A 15621-nucleotide genomic window follows, 5' to 3' on the forward strand; every position below is an offset into this window, starting at 1 on the left:
AAGATTGTGACTGTGAACTCAGCAGTGGCACCTATGTCCAAATGACTCACAACAGGCTAAGGATGAGCTTCCCTTCCACCGGCACTGGTCTGGGGCAGCCAGGCAGCCACTTGGCAGCAAGACCGGCAATGACTCTGAGGATGCTTTTCTCCCGACCATCGCAGAGTCAAGAAAGCCCCCAAACACCTAACATCACCTGAAGAGAAGCAAGTAAGAAGGAAGAGAAGTGAAAGACTAAGCACTAAGCCCAAAGAGAATGGACAGCCTCAGAAAGCATTAAAATAGAAACAGATACTCTTAAATGATATTGACTGACAAGTTTAAAATTTATTTTCCCTGCTATGCAGCACAGGTGGCTAGTGAAGTTTTTTTTTCCATACCTGAGAGTAGTGTAATTAAGAACTTTTTAACACACAATGAAAATGTTCTTTGAAACTCATTTAAAAGAACAGTACTTAAATCAATTATAATACAGCATCTCACAGCAGGTGTCTGTTTGTCAAATCTATCTCTCTACCAAGATCTCAAGCTCAAGAGTTTAACAAGGACCAGGCATATAACACAAATGAAAGAAGCAGACTAAGTTTAAAAGAATAGGGTGTGGTGGAATTTTTGGTAATTTGAGGAGCATATGCCCACCCCACAAAAAAAAGGATCTCAGATTCTGTGGACTGGTTCCAATGGGCCACCATTTCGCCTCTTCCGTGCTTTGCAATATGCATGCATATTTGTTACCTCTACCACGGCTTGACCATTACATCATGGTTAAATATGTTTAGATCTGTTTCCCCTACAGTGATATATTCCAAAATGCTGGAACAGTGCTCGCTTCGGCAGCACATATACCATAATGCTGGAACAGTTTCCTATTCTTTATACCCCCAGGATATATCCCTTAGCATACAGTAAGCCCGCAATAAATACTAGCAGTGGAAATCATGAATGAGGGCCCTGCAGTAGCAAATCACCCAGATCAATGCATTAAATGAATGATGGCAAGAGTAATCAAATCACAGACATGAGCATGAGCATGAGGCACCTCACAGAATCCTGCCTCTCTGTAGAGTGACATGCAAACAGCTGACAGCTCTCTGCTTAATGACAGTCTGTAACCTGAGATTCTAGAAGCTTAGTGTTTGGAAAGGCACTAATTTCTTTCATTTTTAATTAGGTGACCAGTGATTAGATTATTATTGCGAGAGACAAGCTGATTAAGAAGTCACTGACAAGTCATTTGTCCTCCTCCAAGGGCTGTCACAAGGGTCCATTTACATAATGACAGCTTCCCAGCTGGGAACTCTACTCTCTGCTAGTGTCACTTCTGGCAATAAATGCTGGTCCCTCACTATTTGGGACTTCAGTAAATTTTCCAAGCAAGCCATCTTCTAGAGAAAATTCTGGGCAGCCCAGGTGGCTCAGCGGTTTAGTGCCTGCCTTCAGCCCAGGGCCTGATCCTGGAGTCCCAGGATCGAGTCCCACATCGGGCTCCCTGTGTGGAGCCTGCTTCTCCTTCTGCCTGGGTCTCTGCCTCTCTCTGTCTCTGTATCTCATGAATAAATAAATAAAATCTTTAAAAAAAAAAGAGAGAAAATTCTTATCAAAAAGTCTTAGAAATGGAAATGTACCCAAAGAGAATTTGCTAAGGCTGCTCCTCTCTCTCTCTCTCTCTCTCTCTCTCTCTCTCTCTCTCTCTCCCCACCCCCCTTTTTCCTGGAAAGTAAGTTTCTTAAGGATGCTGATGATATGGTGGTAGAGGAAGGGGAGGGTCCATCAGTTCTGTCTTAGAAAGAATGCTTTGGGGGGGATTGGCTAAAAGAGCATCACCCTAAAGAGGGTGGGACATATAAAGGAGTGAGTGTGAGTGTGTGTGTGTGTGTGTGTGTGTGTGTGTGTAGCTGGGGTAGGAGTTGGAGAGTAGGGTGTGAGTAGAAGGTTCTCTCCTAAATATTATTATCTTTGAAAAGCAGGAAAACACCTTTTCACTTGATAGTTTTTTTTTTTTTTAAGTAGGCTCCACACTAGAGCTCAGTGTGGAGCTTGAACTCACAACCCTGAGATCAAGACCTGAGCTGAAATCAAGAGTCAGATGCTCAACTGACTGAGCCACCCAGGCGCCCCTCACTTGATAAATTTTTCAAACTAGAGCAGCCCCAAGCCTCTAGTTTGCCTTGTTACTTTTATTTTTTCTTATTTTTCATTTTCAAAAGACTTTCAAGGCTCATTGTGTTTCTCCCTTTTTACACAAGCAGTTGATTACATTCATTAAAAGAAATGTTCAGTGGGATAAGACGGAGAGAGAGAGAGATAGCAAGAGAGACAGAGTCCCACCCTCGGATTATTTCAGATTAGTGAAGCCTCAGTTGTTTTCTAAATAGAATACCATTAATCAAGTCCCTAAATTGAATCACAAGAAAAGACAAATGGAAGAACTGAACTTCAAACACAACCTTCAAAAGAGCTGAAAAATAGAGAAGAAACCAGCTCATTTGGAGTAAGTGTTCCAAATTAAAGAAATTTTTAATTATGTAAAATAAAACAAACTGTATTTTTCAATGTTGCCAGCTAGGAATCGCTCCGGACTACTTAATGATGTTCTTCTTCTTCTTCTTTTTTTTTTTTTTTTAAAGATTTTATGTATTTATTCATGAGAGACACACACAGAGAGAGGCAGAGACACAGGCAGAGGGAGAAGCAGGCTCCATGCAGGGACCCCGATTTAGGACTTGATCCCGGGTCTCCAGGATCCCACCCCGGCTGAAGGCGGTGCTAAACCGCTGAGCCCCCCCCACCCCCCGGGCTGCCCTACTTAATGATATTACCCTTATGTCTGAGATTGTCTGAAACAAGTGAAACATTTTCCATGCATTTTTTTTACATTATTAAATTTTTTGGTAAATTTCTTTTTTTCTCCGTAAGTGATGATGATACTCAGTACAGGGTCCAAATGGTGGGAGTACATCAACACAGAAAAGGGTATATTCCAAGAACATAGGAACATAAGGGTTCAATATCAGAAAATCTACTAATGGAGTTCAGCATATTAGCAGATTAAAAGGAAAAAAACAACACCAGTTATTTCTTTGCCCATGAATCTGTGGTTTGGGCAGGACTTGGTAGGTACAGCCCACTTCTGCTTCCTACAGCTTTCCTTGGGTGGTTAAACTGAGCCTGGCCATTCAACTTCCAGGTTAGCTCACTTACCAGCAAGTTGGTCCTCACTGCTGTGTAGACGGCTAGCTGCATTTTCAGGGGAGCCACAGTTCCTGTCACAGGGTCGCTTGAGCTTCTCTCCAGCAGGCAGCGGGACTCCACAAGCAAGTGTTCCAAAAGACCTGGGTGAATGTGGCAAGGCTTCTTAGGATTTAGCCTTGGACATCAAATGCTCCCTGCATTCCATTAGTCAAGCAAGTCTCTTGGGCAAGCCTAGAGTCAAGGGAAGGGACTACATAGTCTGGCTGGGTGCGGAGGGTGCCAGCTTTTGTAGGAATGGGGTGTGAACACTAGCTGCTTGCACTTGGGGATGATCGTGTCCAAGGAAAGGGATAGCCCCTCCTTTTCCTGGGGACAAGCAGTCACTGGTCCTGTGGGAAGCTGAACCTGGGTGCAGCCCCAGCGGCAGAGAAAGTCAGCTGGGTGCCAATTAGCCCGTTGACCAGATGCCTCACAGTGAACACCACATTCAGACGTTTAGCCAACCTTCTCGCTGCCCTTCAGGCCTGTTTGTCTGTCTGTCTCCGCCGTCGTCCTGGATGCTTCTTGGGTCCCCTCAATCAGGAGATTTTTGAATGATACAGTTCTCTCTGTTTTCTCTTGTTGAAATTCCTGTTATTTGGACATTGGATTCCCTGGACGATTCCTCTAACCTTCTTGTCTTTCTTTTTTTTTCTCTCCTATTTTCCATCTCTATATATTTGCTCTGCTTTCAGGAACATTGCCTCGATTTCATCTTCTAATGTTCTTTTTTTTTTATCTTCTAATTTTTTTTTAAGATTTTATTTATTCATGACAGACACAGAGAAAGAGAGAGAGGCAGAGAGACATAGGCAGAGGGAGAGGGAGAAGCAGGCTCCATGCAGGGAGCCCGTTGTGGGACTCGATCCCGGGTCTCCAGGATCACGCCCCGGGCCGAAGGTGGCGCCAAACCGCTGGGTCATCAGGGCTGCCCTATCTTCTAATGTTCTATTGAGTTTTTTCCCCACTGCTATAATGTTTATAATTTCCAAATCGTTTTTGTTGTTGTTGTTATTCTTTATAAAATTTTTAGCACCCTCTTCTTGTTTCAGAGTTACAACATTTTGTCTTTCTGAGAATATTAAAGGTCGTTTGGGTTTGGGTTTAGTTTTGTTTTTCAAGTTTTCTTCTACCTAGGGAGATTCTAGGTCCTCCAAGTTGCTGTTTTCTGTTTGGTTTTGTCCTCATTTTCTTTGTTAGCTTTCCTCAGATACCTGGAAACCCTTGGCTGTCTGCCCTTGATAGGGAACTAAAAAGCTCATTCGGAAGCCCTGGGCATGTGAAGGAGACTTATCATTGGGCTTCTCTTTAAGTTTATCTGGACAAGTCATTTGCTAGGAAAGCCCTGGTGCTGATATATGTAGGTATTTCCTTTTTGCCTGGTCAGAGTTCCAAGAATCTTCAGACCCTGACTAGAGAATGAGAGTCTGGGGATCCCTGGGTGGTGCAGCGGTTTGGCACTTGCCTTTGGCCCAGGGCGCGATCCTGGAGACCCGGGATCGAATCCCACGTCGGGCTCCTGGTGCATGGAGCCTGCTCCTCCCTCTGCCTGTGTCTCTGCCTCTCTCTCTCTGTATGACTATCATAAATTAAAAAAAAAAAAAAAAAAAAAGAGAATGAGAGTCTGTCTGACTATTCTGGAGACCAAGTAAGGGATGGTGTCCAGAGGGTTCTGCATTCAACATTAGGTATATCTTTGTAGATATACATTCCGCCCTGTTCTTGGCTTTGTAGCCATGTTCCCTCAGCTGTGCTGAAGATGCCCTTTCCCCTCACTCCCTGTGCAAAGATCCTCTTTTACGCTCTCCAGAAATAAACCTCTAGTCTTTTCCCTAGATAGACAATGGGCAATGGCCCAGAGCCACAGAGAGGAGGACATTTTTATTTAAAAAGATTTTTTTAATTAAATAAATTGAGAGAGAGGAGGAAAAACAGAGGGAGAAGGAGAAGCAGACCCCCTGCTGAGCAGAGAGCCCAACGTGGGGCTCAATCCCAGGACCCTGAGATCATGACCCAAGCCGAAGGCAAATGCTTAACCAACTGAGCCACCCAGGTGCCCTAAGACGAGGACATTTTTTAAAATTTTTTTTACGAGGACATTTTAAAATCTAACAGCATCCACCCATACCTTTAATGATAGCATGACTCCAACACAGACACCCTCACAAGTGGACACACCTTGCATCCAATTCCAAACCTACCTGGAATAAATAGTTCCTGAACTTTTTCAAGGCTCTAGAGTAACTCACAGATTGTATTTGTTCTCAGCCTTCCAGGCTAACAGTTGGCTCTCAACCACCTGCTTTCCATCCTACGAAATTTTGTTGCTGTTTTTTCTTACCAAGTTGTCTCTACATTGAGTTTTTGATTCTTTAAAACATACCTTGTCTATAGTTTTAACATGGTTTAGGTAAGGGGTTAAATTAGATCTACCACCTTATCCCAGTCAGCATCTTTTTTCTTTTTAATTTGGGTATAGTTGACCCACAATGTTGCATTCGTTTCAGGTGTACGACATATAGATCTGACAAGTTTATATATTACCCTGTGTTGACCACAAATGTGGCTCCCTTCAGCTCCCATATATCGCTATTACAGCATCATTGGGCACTTTGAGTCGGACCCGCTGGGGAAGCTGCAGGATGAACGTGGGGGTGGCATACCGTGAAGTAAACCCCAACACTTGAGTGACGGATAGCTGGGGCATCTGGCTGGCCTACATCATCTTGGTAGGACTGCTGTATGTGTTTCTACCCAGCATCCCCTTCTTCAGCATACCTGTTGTCTGGACCCTGACCAATGTCATCCATAATTTGTGAAAGGGACACCCTTTGAGACCCCTGACCAAGGAAGGGCTCGGCTACTGACACACTGGGAACAGATGGACTACGGGCTCCAATTTACCTCTTCCTGCAAATTCCTCAGCATCTCTCCTATTGTACTCTACCTCCTGGCCAGCTTCTACACCAAGTATGATGCTGCTTACTTCCTCAGCAACACAGCCTCATTGCTTAGTGTACGGCTGCCTAAGTTACCCCAGTTCCACGGGGTTCATCTCTTTGGCATCAACAAATACTGAGGGATAGGGCTGGGGTAACACTGGACCCAAGGGCTAGAACATCCTTCCTTTCTCCGTATTGTCTTCTGCATCTTGAAAGCCTGAGAACTATATAACCTTTCCCAAACTCCAGGAAGAGAACAGATTGGAAAGTGGGGGTCCCAGGGCCCAGCCCTAAAAGCAGATTTTTTTTGAATAAGGAAAGGTGGGAAAGATAAGAGCTAAATCACTCTCCTTCACAGCAGGAGGCCATGTCTAAACAGCTTGTTTGGTAACTGAGCAGCTTGTTTTGTGATTTTTTTCTAGATCTTCTACCCACACCACTTTCCAGCTCTGTTTTGCTGTGTATTTTCCTTATAATAAAGATACTTAAAAAAAAAAACAACAACAACATCATTGACTCTCTTCGGTATCAACCTGGAAATCTTAATAGTTTTAAGAACTAATATTTTACATATATATTTTTTCTTCTAGCTGTTGAACAGTGTTTAAGTTTCTTCTCCACTCGAGCATGAGACTCTGAAAGTGAGTAGGCAAGACTGATGGACACAAAAATAACCTGTTGTAAGCTGAGGAATCTAGCTTTCTGACCTGTAACCACACTTATAAAGCCACTCTAAAATGACCAACTAAATAAATAAAATATTTATTTATTTATTTTAATAAAATATTAAAAAAAAAAAAAAGAAAGAAAGAAAAAGGGATCCCTGGGTGGTTCAGTGGTTTAGCACCTGCCTTTGGCCCAGGGCGAGATCCTGGAGGCCTGGGATCAAGTCCCATATCAGGCTCCAGGCATGGAGCCTGCTTCTCCCTCTGCCTGTGTCTCTGCCTCTCTCTGTGTGTCTTTCATGAATGAATAAATAAATAAAATCTTTTAAAAAAAATAAATAAATAAAATAAAATAAAATAAAATAACCAACTACCGAATATTCTGTGGTAGCTTAATGTCTACGAATTTTTTTTTGGGGGGGGGGGGGTTATAAAGCTTGTTTAATATCAATGAAACATTTTTTTTTTCAAAATTAGTATTAGGGAAAGTATAAACAGCAGTAAAGTTCTTCCTTCTGGGGCAGCCTGGGTGGCTCAGCGGTTTAGCGCCGCCTTCAGCCCAGGGCATGACCTGGAGACCGGGGTTCGAGTCCTGCATCGGGCTCCCTGCATGGAGCCTGCTTCTCGGCCTCTCTCTCTGCATCTCTCATGAATAAATAAATAAAATCTTTTTTTTTACGTGTTTTTTTTTAATTTTTAATTATGATAGTCACAGAGAGGGAGAGAGAGGCAGAGACACAGGCAGAGGGAGAAGCAGGCTCCATGCACCGGGAGCCCGATGTGGGATTCGATCCCAGGTCTCCAGGATCGCGCCCTGGGCCAAAGGCAGGCACCAAACCGCTGCACCACCCAGGGATCCCAATAAATAAAATCTTTAAAAAAAAAATTCTTCCTTCTGGACAAAAGCTCCCCGGAACATTAAGGATCCCAGCCACACACCACCTCATACAAAACACTATGGAAAAGCAGAAGCAGCCATTTATTAATTCTTAGCCTTTTCCCATCATGAAGCATGCAAAAGCAGGATTGCCTTTCTTGACAATCCTAGTCTACATCTATGTATATAGCTATGTTATTTCAAGTTTATTTTTTTTTTAAGATTTTATTTACTTATGATAGACATAGAGAGAGAGAGAGGGACAGAGACACAGGAGGAGGGAGAAGCAGGCTCCATGCCGGGAGCCCAATGTGGGACTCGATCCCAGGGCTCCAGGATCATGCCCTAGGCCAAAGGCAGGCGCCAAACCGCCGAGCCACCCGGGGATCCCTATTTTTTATTTTAACTCACAGTTGATTTGGAACAACTATCTACGAAGGAGAAAGGTGGGTAGAACCCTGACAATGCTGGTTTCTCCTTGGCCACAGGAGCAAAGGCAGAGTTCAGACTGGGCCTCGGAGGGTAAGGCTCCTGACCCGAACCCATGCCCGCACTGAGGTCCTAATGACAAAAATTACACTGCCTAGTAAAAAAAAAAAAAATTACACTGCCTTGGTAAGAGGTTCCTGGACAGTGTCCTGGCCTATTTCCAGGGGCTGCATGGCTTCATCCAGGCTGCTCATCACTGCGGTGGAGAGGAAATCACTGGAATAGACATTCTCTCTTCCAAAAGACTTCCTGGGTTCCAGGCTGAGCCTCATTGTGCCTCCACAGTGTTTCCCTCGGGGCTTAACGGCCAAGTGTGAATCAGCCTTTGGGCACACTTTGGGTACCAGCGCCTCCCCATGATGAGGATTTGAACCTTGCCCCCGGAGTTGGGGTCTATCATCTGGAGCAGGACCTTGAACTCCCATTGGAACCCCGGGAGGAGGGCTCTGCTTGGTCCGACTATCTTCTCCAGCAGAGGGGCCTCCACGTGAAGCACAACTGGCTTCAGGAAGTGCTTACACCTACGCCAGTACCACTGGGTGTGATAAGGGGCCCGTTCCTGGAATGAGAACACTTCTCGCTGGCTGCTGGGCTGTGCCACCCAGGCAGGCTTGCCATCACGAGGGGCACCACTGCTCGGACCCGGGACGGATCTGCAGGAAGAGGCCAACTTCTACACATTTTTGGAAGTTGACTGGTGTATGAAAGTTCACTGGATGGCACAGCAGTAGGTCCCAAAACCAGACTTCATGAGTGGAAACATCAGATCTTGAGTAGTTTGTGGAACTTCTCTGAGACTCAGTGTGTTCCAACTCTGCCTCTCTCAGTCTGTGTCTCTCTTGAAAAAACAAATGTTTTTAAATAAATAAATAAATAAATAAATAAATAAATAAATAAATAACAAAGAAAAAAAATGGTGAGTATGGACCTCATAGGTTTACTGAGAGAATCAAATGAGTTAAAACATAAAAAGTGCTTTGAATAGTGCCTGGTATCCAGTGAGTACACAATAAATGTCAGGAATTATAATTGAAATGCAGTATCATCTACTGACATTACATTTTTTTTGAAACGTGCAAATCCTCAAGATAACTTTGGTGTAGTATTTATGAAATTAAGTCATCTTACCTACCATTGAAAAGAATGATCTTCAAAAAAATTAACACTCACTATTTCCTGAACAGGAAAATTCAAGACATTTACAATAATTTCTAGTTTGTATTTAATCAGTTCTTCCAAAACTGAGGAGAAAATGACACTTTAAATTTGCACCATAATTGTGCTGGCTCGAATTAAAACTATGAAACAACTGTTGTATATGTTAATTTAATAAAGCCAGTATATAATTAACAGCAAGCTAAGCTGCATGCAATAATTTCTTCATTCCTTAGGTGACAGGTGTTTTAAAGAATTACCTCTTTCTTGTGATAATTAAAGTCAATACAGCGGGTTTTTTTGTTTTGTTTTTCTTTTTTTTTTAATTTTTATTTATTTATGATAGTCACAGAGAGGGAGAGAGGCAGAGACACAGGCGGAGGTAGAAACAGGCTCCATGCACCGGGAGCCCGACGTGGGATTCGATTCCGGGTCTCCAGGATCACGCCCTGGGCCAAAGGCAGGCGCCAAACCGCTGCGCCACCCAGGGATCCCTTGTTTTGTTTTTCTACTATCAAAATGAACTCCCTTTTATGTCTTATTGTTTAATTAGAGGATATAAGGCTTCCCTGCTGATAAAAATATTTCACCACTTGAAAACCAGCATTGCAGTTAGTTTTTCTAGGCACTGGTTGAAATATGGCATGGAGCAAGAGTGACATCTGGTGATCATATAAGTTCATCACATATAATTACATCTGGGAATTCATTTGTGTTTCAAAGCCCTCTTTTACTTAAAAAAATTATACTAGAAACAAAAACTTTTAAGGGAGTACTTTCATATTTTATGAACTTCAAAGGTTGTTTTTAGGTAAAACATATAGAAGATTATGAAAGTAAGAAGAGATTTGTTACAACTTAAGTCAACTAGGGTATATTTTGTTTTTTTTTGTTGTTGTTGTTGTTTTGTTTTTAAAAGATTTTTATTTATTTATTCATAGACACAGAGAGAGAGAGAGGCAGAGACACAGGCAGAGGGAGAAGCAGGCTCCATGCAGGGAGCCCGATGTGGGACTTGATCCCGGGTCTCCAGGATCACACCCCAGGCTGCAGGCAGTGCCAAACTGCTACACCACCAGGGCTGCCCTAACTAGGGTATATTTTGAATTCCAAAAGCACGAAACAAATGACAATGAGATATATCTTATTTCATTGGTAGGAGAGGCAAAGCCTGCTTTCTATGCTACAAAAAGCATATCGATTCTTTTGAAACTATATGGGGATTTTGCTGGAGGTTTCTCCCATAAATGAATTTAAAAGAATTTGAAACAAAAAAGTCCAACAACAAATAAAAGCAAAGTATAAAAATAATATCCTCAATACTGAACAGTTGGAACATATATGATCTTATTTGCAAACTTCGTGAGGCACCAATGAAAAATCATTCAATTTAGAGTAGAGTAAATAAATACCAAAAGTCAAAGAGAATTTCCTTTCTAGAAAGATCAAGACGGTAGAGTAAGACAGTAAGATACTGTAAAACAAAACAACAACAACAACAAAACCCACTTCTTTCATGCTGTCCAATTCAGAAATACCAAAACTGGGACGCCTGGGTGGCTCAGTGGTTGAGCATTTGCCTTCAGCTCAGGGCATGACCCCGGGGTCCCAGGATCGAGTCCTGCATCTGGCTTGCTGCAGGGAGCCTGCTTCTGCCTCTGCCTATGTCTCTGCCTCTCTCTCTTATGAATAAATAAATAAAATATTTTAAAAAAAGAAATACCAGAACTGACAACAGTAGCATACCAGGAGAAAGATACAGAATATATTTTTTGAAGTCCTCTAGCCAACACTCCAAGACAGAAGCTAGAACAGAAACTAAGCAAGAGAGGCTTTCCCCCCCAGGTGCTCCACAAAGTGGGACAGAGACAGGAATAATTCTCAGGGACCACTATCTTGATCTTGAGTAATAGTGTCAAGTAAAGATAGATAAGCGCAGGGATACACAGCCACACACACACACTCATGCATGAAACAAAAAAATATTGTAACTGTTCACCAAAGTGTTTCGCTCATCCTGAAGAGAAGAGCAAAACATTGAAAGCCATAATTGGTTAAGAAATATCACTATTCCGGGATGCCTGGGTGACTCAGGGGTTGAGCCCAGGGATCAAGTCCCACATCAGGTTCCCCGCAGGGAGCCTGCATCTCCCTCTACCTGTGTCTCTGCCTCTCTCTCTGCGTCTCTCATGAATAAATAAATAAAATCTTAAAAAAAAAAAAAAAAAAAAAGGAAAATCACTATCCCAACTCAGCCAGCCGTGGGTGCAGACTTTTCAAGAGACTTATGAGGAAAGAGAAAGCAGAGATAAATTTCCCTGGATACAGTTGCCCCTAGATGTTGCTTCCTCCCCACCCATCTCATGTAGCTGCATAATTGATCAGAAAATACAAGCCAACATATCAAGTCTTCTAGCTCTAAGTGAAGACTCCAATATGCCCAGGGGAATAGGAAAAGAAGTCAACAAGAAGCCATATGTGGCGTTGGGGAGAGGGGGCAAATCATAATCCTGGATAAACCATTCTGATTCAAAGTTGAGAATAAAAGAGATGATCTTTAATGATGCAAAGTGAGGCAGTATGCAAAGTATAGCAAAAGGAAGAAAGGAAGGAAACACTGGCATCCAAAGAGCATACTCTGGAAGATATATATTCCAACAAATAGAAGAAAAAAGTTTAGAAAACAATGCTTAATAATGTCAGAGAAAATCTGATGTGAAATAATGAAATAAAAATAGAGTGAAATACTTGAGGAGGAAAATGATAGCATTGCAAGACCCAAAATTCATTAGGATCAAATATTACCCTATAGAAAAGTGAACCGATAGCATTGAGATGCATTTAAGATATCTGCACAAAGCAGAGGACAAAGACAAAAGGAGAAAGATAGTTTAGGGGGAAAAGAAGATCGTAGATAAAAAAGAAAGACTATAGAAAGCTAAATGTAGGGCATCCCGGGTGGTGCAGGTTTAGCGCAGCCTGCAGCCTGGGGTATGATCCTGGGGACCAGGGATCGAGTCCCACGTCGGGCTTCCTGTATGGGGCCTGTTTCTCCCTCTGCCTCTCTCTCTGTATCTCTATGAATAAATAAACAAAATCTTAAAAAAAAAAAAACTAAATAAGGTATGATAGTTTGCAAAAGATTCCCTTGACTTCTAAAAAAAAAAAGAAAGAAAGAAACCTAAATGTAAATAATTGGCATAAATAAAAAAATGAACCCTGTGGAACACAATTTTCTTTAACTTTCAAAAAGTGGAGGCATACCTAAATCTACACATTTAAAGGGATCATTGTATTCCAGATAAAATTTAATTAACTGGAATAAACTGCTCTATAAAATCATGTAAAAATATGGTTAATATTTTTCTAACTTAATGATTCAGTTCCCCAACTGATTTATTAGCAGGAAGTCTAGTATCTCCCTCTGAATCTCCATCCTCCTACATACCTGCCCAAGAATGCTCATGGCCATTACGATCCCCCCAAGGTCAGAAGGAAATCCACCCCCATGTACCGCTGTGCAGGAAAGAACTGCACCTCGACCAGCCCTCTCTTGCCGTTAGTCTCCCCCACAGCCCCACACGAACTGGAAATCAACCGTGCGACTGGGGGACATAGCAAATCACCATTAGGCCAAGAGCACAGCGACAACAAGGCAGGCAAGGACCATCAACGGATGCTAAACTTAGTGGGTAAATATAATGAGAAATAGGATCGTGTCAAAGAATTTCTCTCTTGAATAAATAAATAAAATATTCTTAAAAAGGTGGGGGGGTTGGCAGCCTGGGTGGCTCAGTGGTTTAGTGACGCCTTCAGCCCAGGGCCTGATCCTGGAGACCGGGGATCCAGTCCCAAGTCCGGCTCCCTGCACGGAGCCTGCTTCTCCCTCTGCCCGGGTCTCTGCCTCTCTCTCTTTCTCTCAATCTGTGTCTCTTATTAATAAATAAATAAAATCTTAAAAAAAAATTTCTCTCCAAGATATATTTTTAAAGATCTTATTCATTTATTTATGTATTTGGGGAGGGGGCGGTACAATTGGGGGCAGGAATGGAGGGAGAGGGAAAGAGAGAGAACCTCAAGCAGACTCCAGCTGAGCATGGAGCCCCCCACGGGCCTGGATCTCACCACTCTGACATCATGGCCTGAGCCGAAACCAAGAGTCGGTGCTTAATGGATTGACCCACTGACGAGCCTCTCCAAGATATTTATTTATTTATTTATATTCATTTTTAATGTTTTATTTATTTGAGGGAGAGGCAGAGAGAGAGGGAGAAGCAGGCTCCCCCGCTGAGAGGGAGGCCCAATGTGGGGCTTGATCCCAGGACCCCGGAATCACGAGCTGAGCCAAAGGCAGATAGATGCTCAACCATCTGAGCCACCCAGGCACCCCAAGAGATTTATTAATTGAAAAGGGGGAAAAAAGAAACATTATATTGGAAAAATCCAGCAGACAGCGCTTTAACCCTGTCGTGAAGGTGGATGAGGCCATATTGACCTCACGTGGCTCCTGAGAAAATGCTCTGAGAAGAGCGTCTTCACTTCTGTGGCTTTTGGCCCAAAATCCATAACCTCATCTAACCGTACATGATAAAATACTAGAAAAACCCAAACTGAAGGACAGTAAAAACCAAACACCCGATGAGTAGGTGCTCTCGGAGTGTCAAGATCATGAAAGAGGAAAACTAAAGAGACATCAGGATGAGAGGAGGTGAAGGAAGCATCACGGCTAAAGGCAGGAGGGTTCCTGATGGGCCGGAAAGGGGCGTGGGGGAACCCCACAAAATGCGAGCAGCCCCGCGGGGTGGTCAGCAGCCGGCCCAGCTGGTTCTGGTCATTGTAGCCAGGCAGTGGGTCGCCGGGGTCGGGGACACTAGGTGAGGGGCGTGTGCGACTCTCTACCACCCAGCAAGCTTCTGGAAGTTGGGAGTGATTCCAGACTGAAAAAGGTTTTCCTAGGTGCCTGTTAGGCATCTAATCCTGCAGAGGCCCAGGCCCTGTCCTGCCCTCGGGCCGCGCCTGCCTCCTCGTCCCGGGCCGGGCCTGGCTTGCCTGGGTCTCCCGGAGGGCCAGAGCCTCGGCCACCTTTCACCCCCCAGAACATCCCCGGGGCAAGCAGCCTGCCCGGATCCTAAAACCCTTGGGCCCTGGTCTGTCCTCGCTCTGAGCGAGCCTCCCCCAGGAGCCACCCTGTGTGCCCGGGAGGGAGCTGCTGCGGCCCGAGGTTCTAGGCCTTTCCCAGGGGGCTGGGGGCCCACGCCCTGTGGCTCCCGGGGCTCGCAGGCCTAGAGGCACCCTTGACGCCTGCACCCGTCTCCCCTTTGACCTCTACTGCCCTCTCGCCTTCCCTGACATCACCCCCAGGAGGCCATTGGCCCTCAGCCGGTGCCGGTTACAAGGAGCCACACAGAAAACATCCCCAAGGGGATCCCCGGGGGGCTCAACAGTGGAGCACCTGCCTTCAGCCCAGGGCGTGACCCCGGGTCCCCGGTTCGAGTCCCGCATGGGGCTCCCTGCGTGGGGCCTGCTTCTCCCTCGGCCTGTGTCTCTGCCTCTCTCTGTGTGTGTCTCCCATGAATAGATAAATAAAATCTTAAAAAAAAAAAAAAAAGGTAAAAAAGCCAATGTCTCTGAGCTGCTCTGGACAGAACACAGCCCCTTAGAGGGCCAAGGCCCCGCCTGCTAGTGAGCACGGGGGGGGGGGGGGGGGGGGGGGGGGGGGGGCAGCCCGGAGAACAGCCTGCAGGGCAGCTGCGTGCAATGGAGGACTGGGGTCCACGAGGCCCCGGGGACAGGCCTGGGCCTGTCTCCCCCGTTTCCTAGGGGAGCCCCTGCTTCCTCCGTGCCTCGTGCAGCAGTTGCAGCCAGCTGGCGGCTCAGGGCGAGTGGCTAAGGCCAGCTGCAGGCTGCAGCCCAAGAGGGCTGTGCAGGGCAACAGTCTCCACGTGGAGACCTCTCTGTGCCATCAGGAGCCCCCAGCCACCACCCTCAGGGGCCAAGCCCTACCAATGGGGGCAGCCTCTCTCCCCTGAGCAGGGCCCAGGGGGCGAAGGAGCCCGACCCCCACCTCCCCCTCTCACGGCTGGGCCTCTGGCTGACCCGCTGGCCCTAGGCTGTGCCCCTGCTAAACATCCTCCTCCCCCACTCCTTGGAGGGAATGGGCCCCCCCGGAGAACACAAAGTGCTGAAAGGGGCCCTGAGGAGTGCAAGTGCTGGAAGGCAGCTTACCTGTTCTCCTTTCTCGCAAGGGAGAGGCAGAGGTTAG

General features: G+C 45.0%; 1 long non-coding RNA gene and 1 pseudogene across 1 annotated transcript in view; one reads left to right on the top strand and one right to left on the bottom strand.

The window, feature by feature from the left end:
* Positions 1 to 15621, bottom strand: part of LOC121489230 — a 173678-nt gene that overhangs the window by 117716 nt on the left and 40341 nt on the right. The window lies entirely within an intron of this gene.
* Positions 5874 to 6310, top strand: LOC121489228 (annotated as a pseudogene).

The sequence above is a fragment of the Vulpes lagopus genome, chromosome 4 (genome assembly GCF_018345385.1).
Source record: "Vulpes lagopus strain Blue_001 chromosome 4, ASM1834538v1, whole genome shotgun sequence".
Classification (NCBI taxonomy): Eukaryota; Metazoa; Chordata; class Mammalia; order Carnivora; family Canidae; genus Vulpes; species Vulpes lagopus.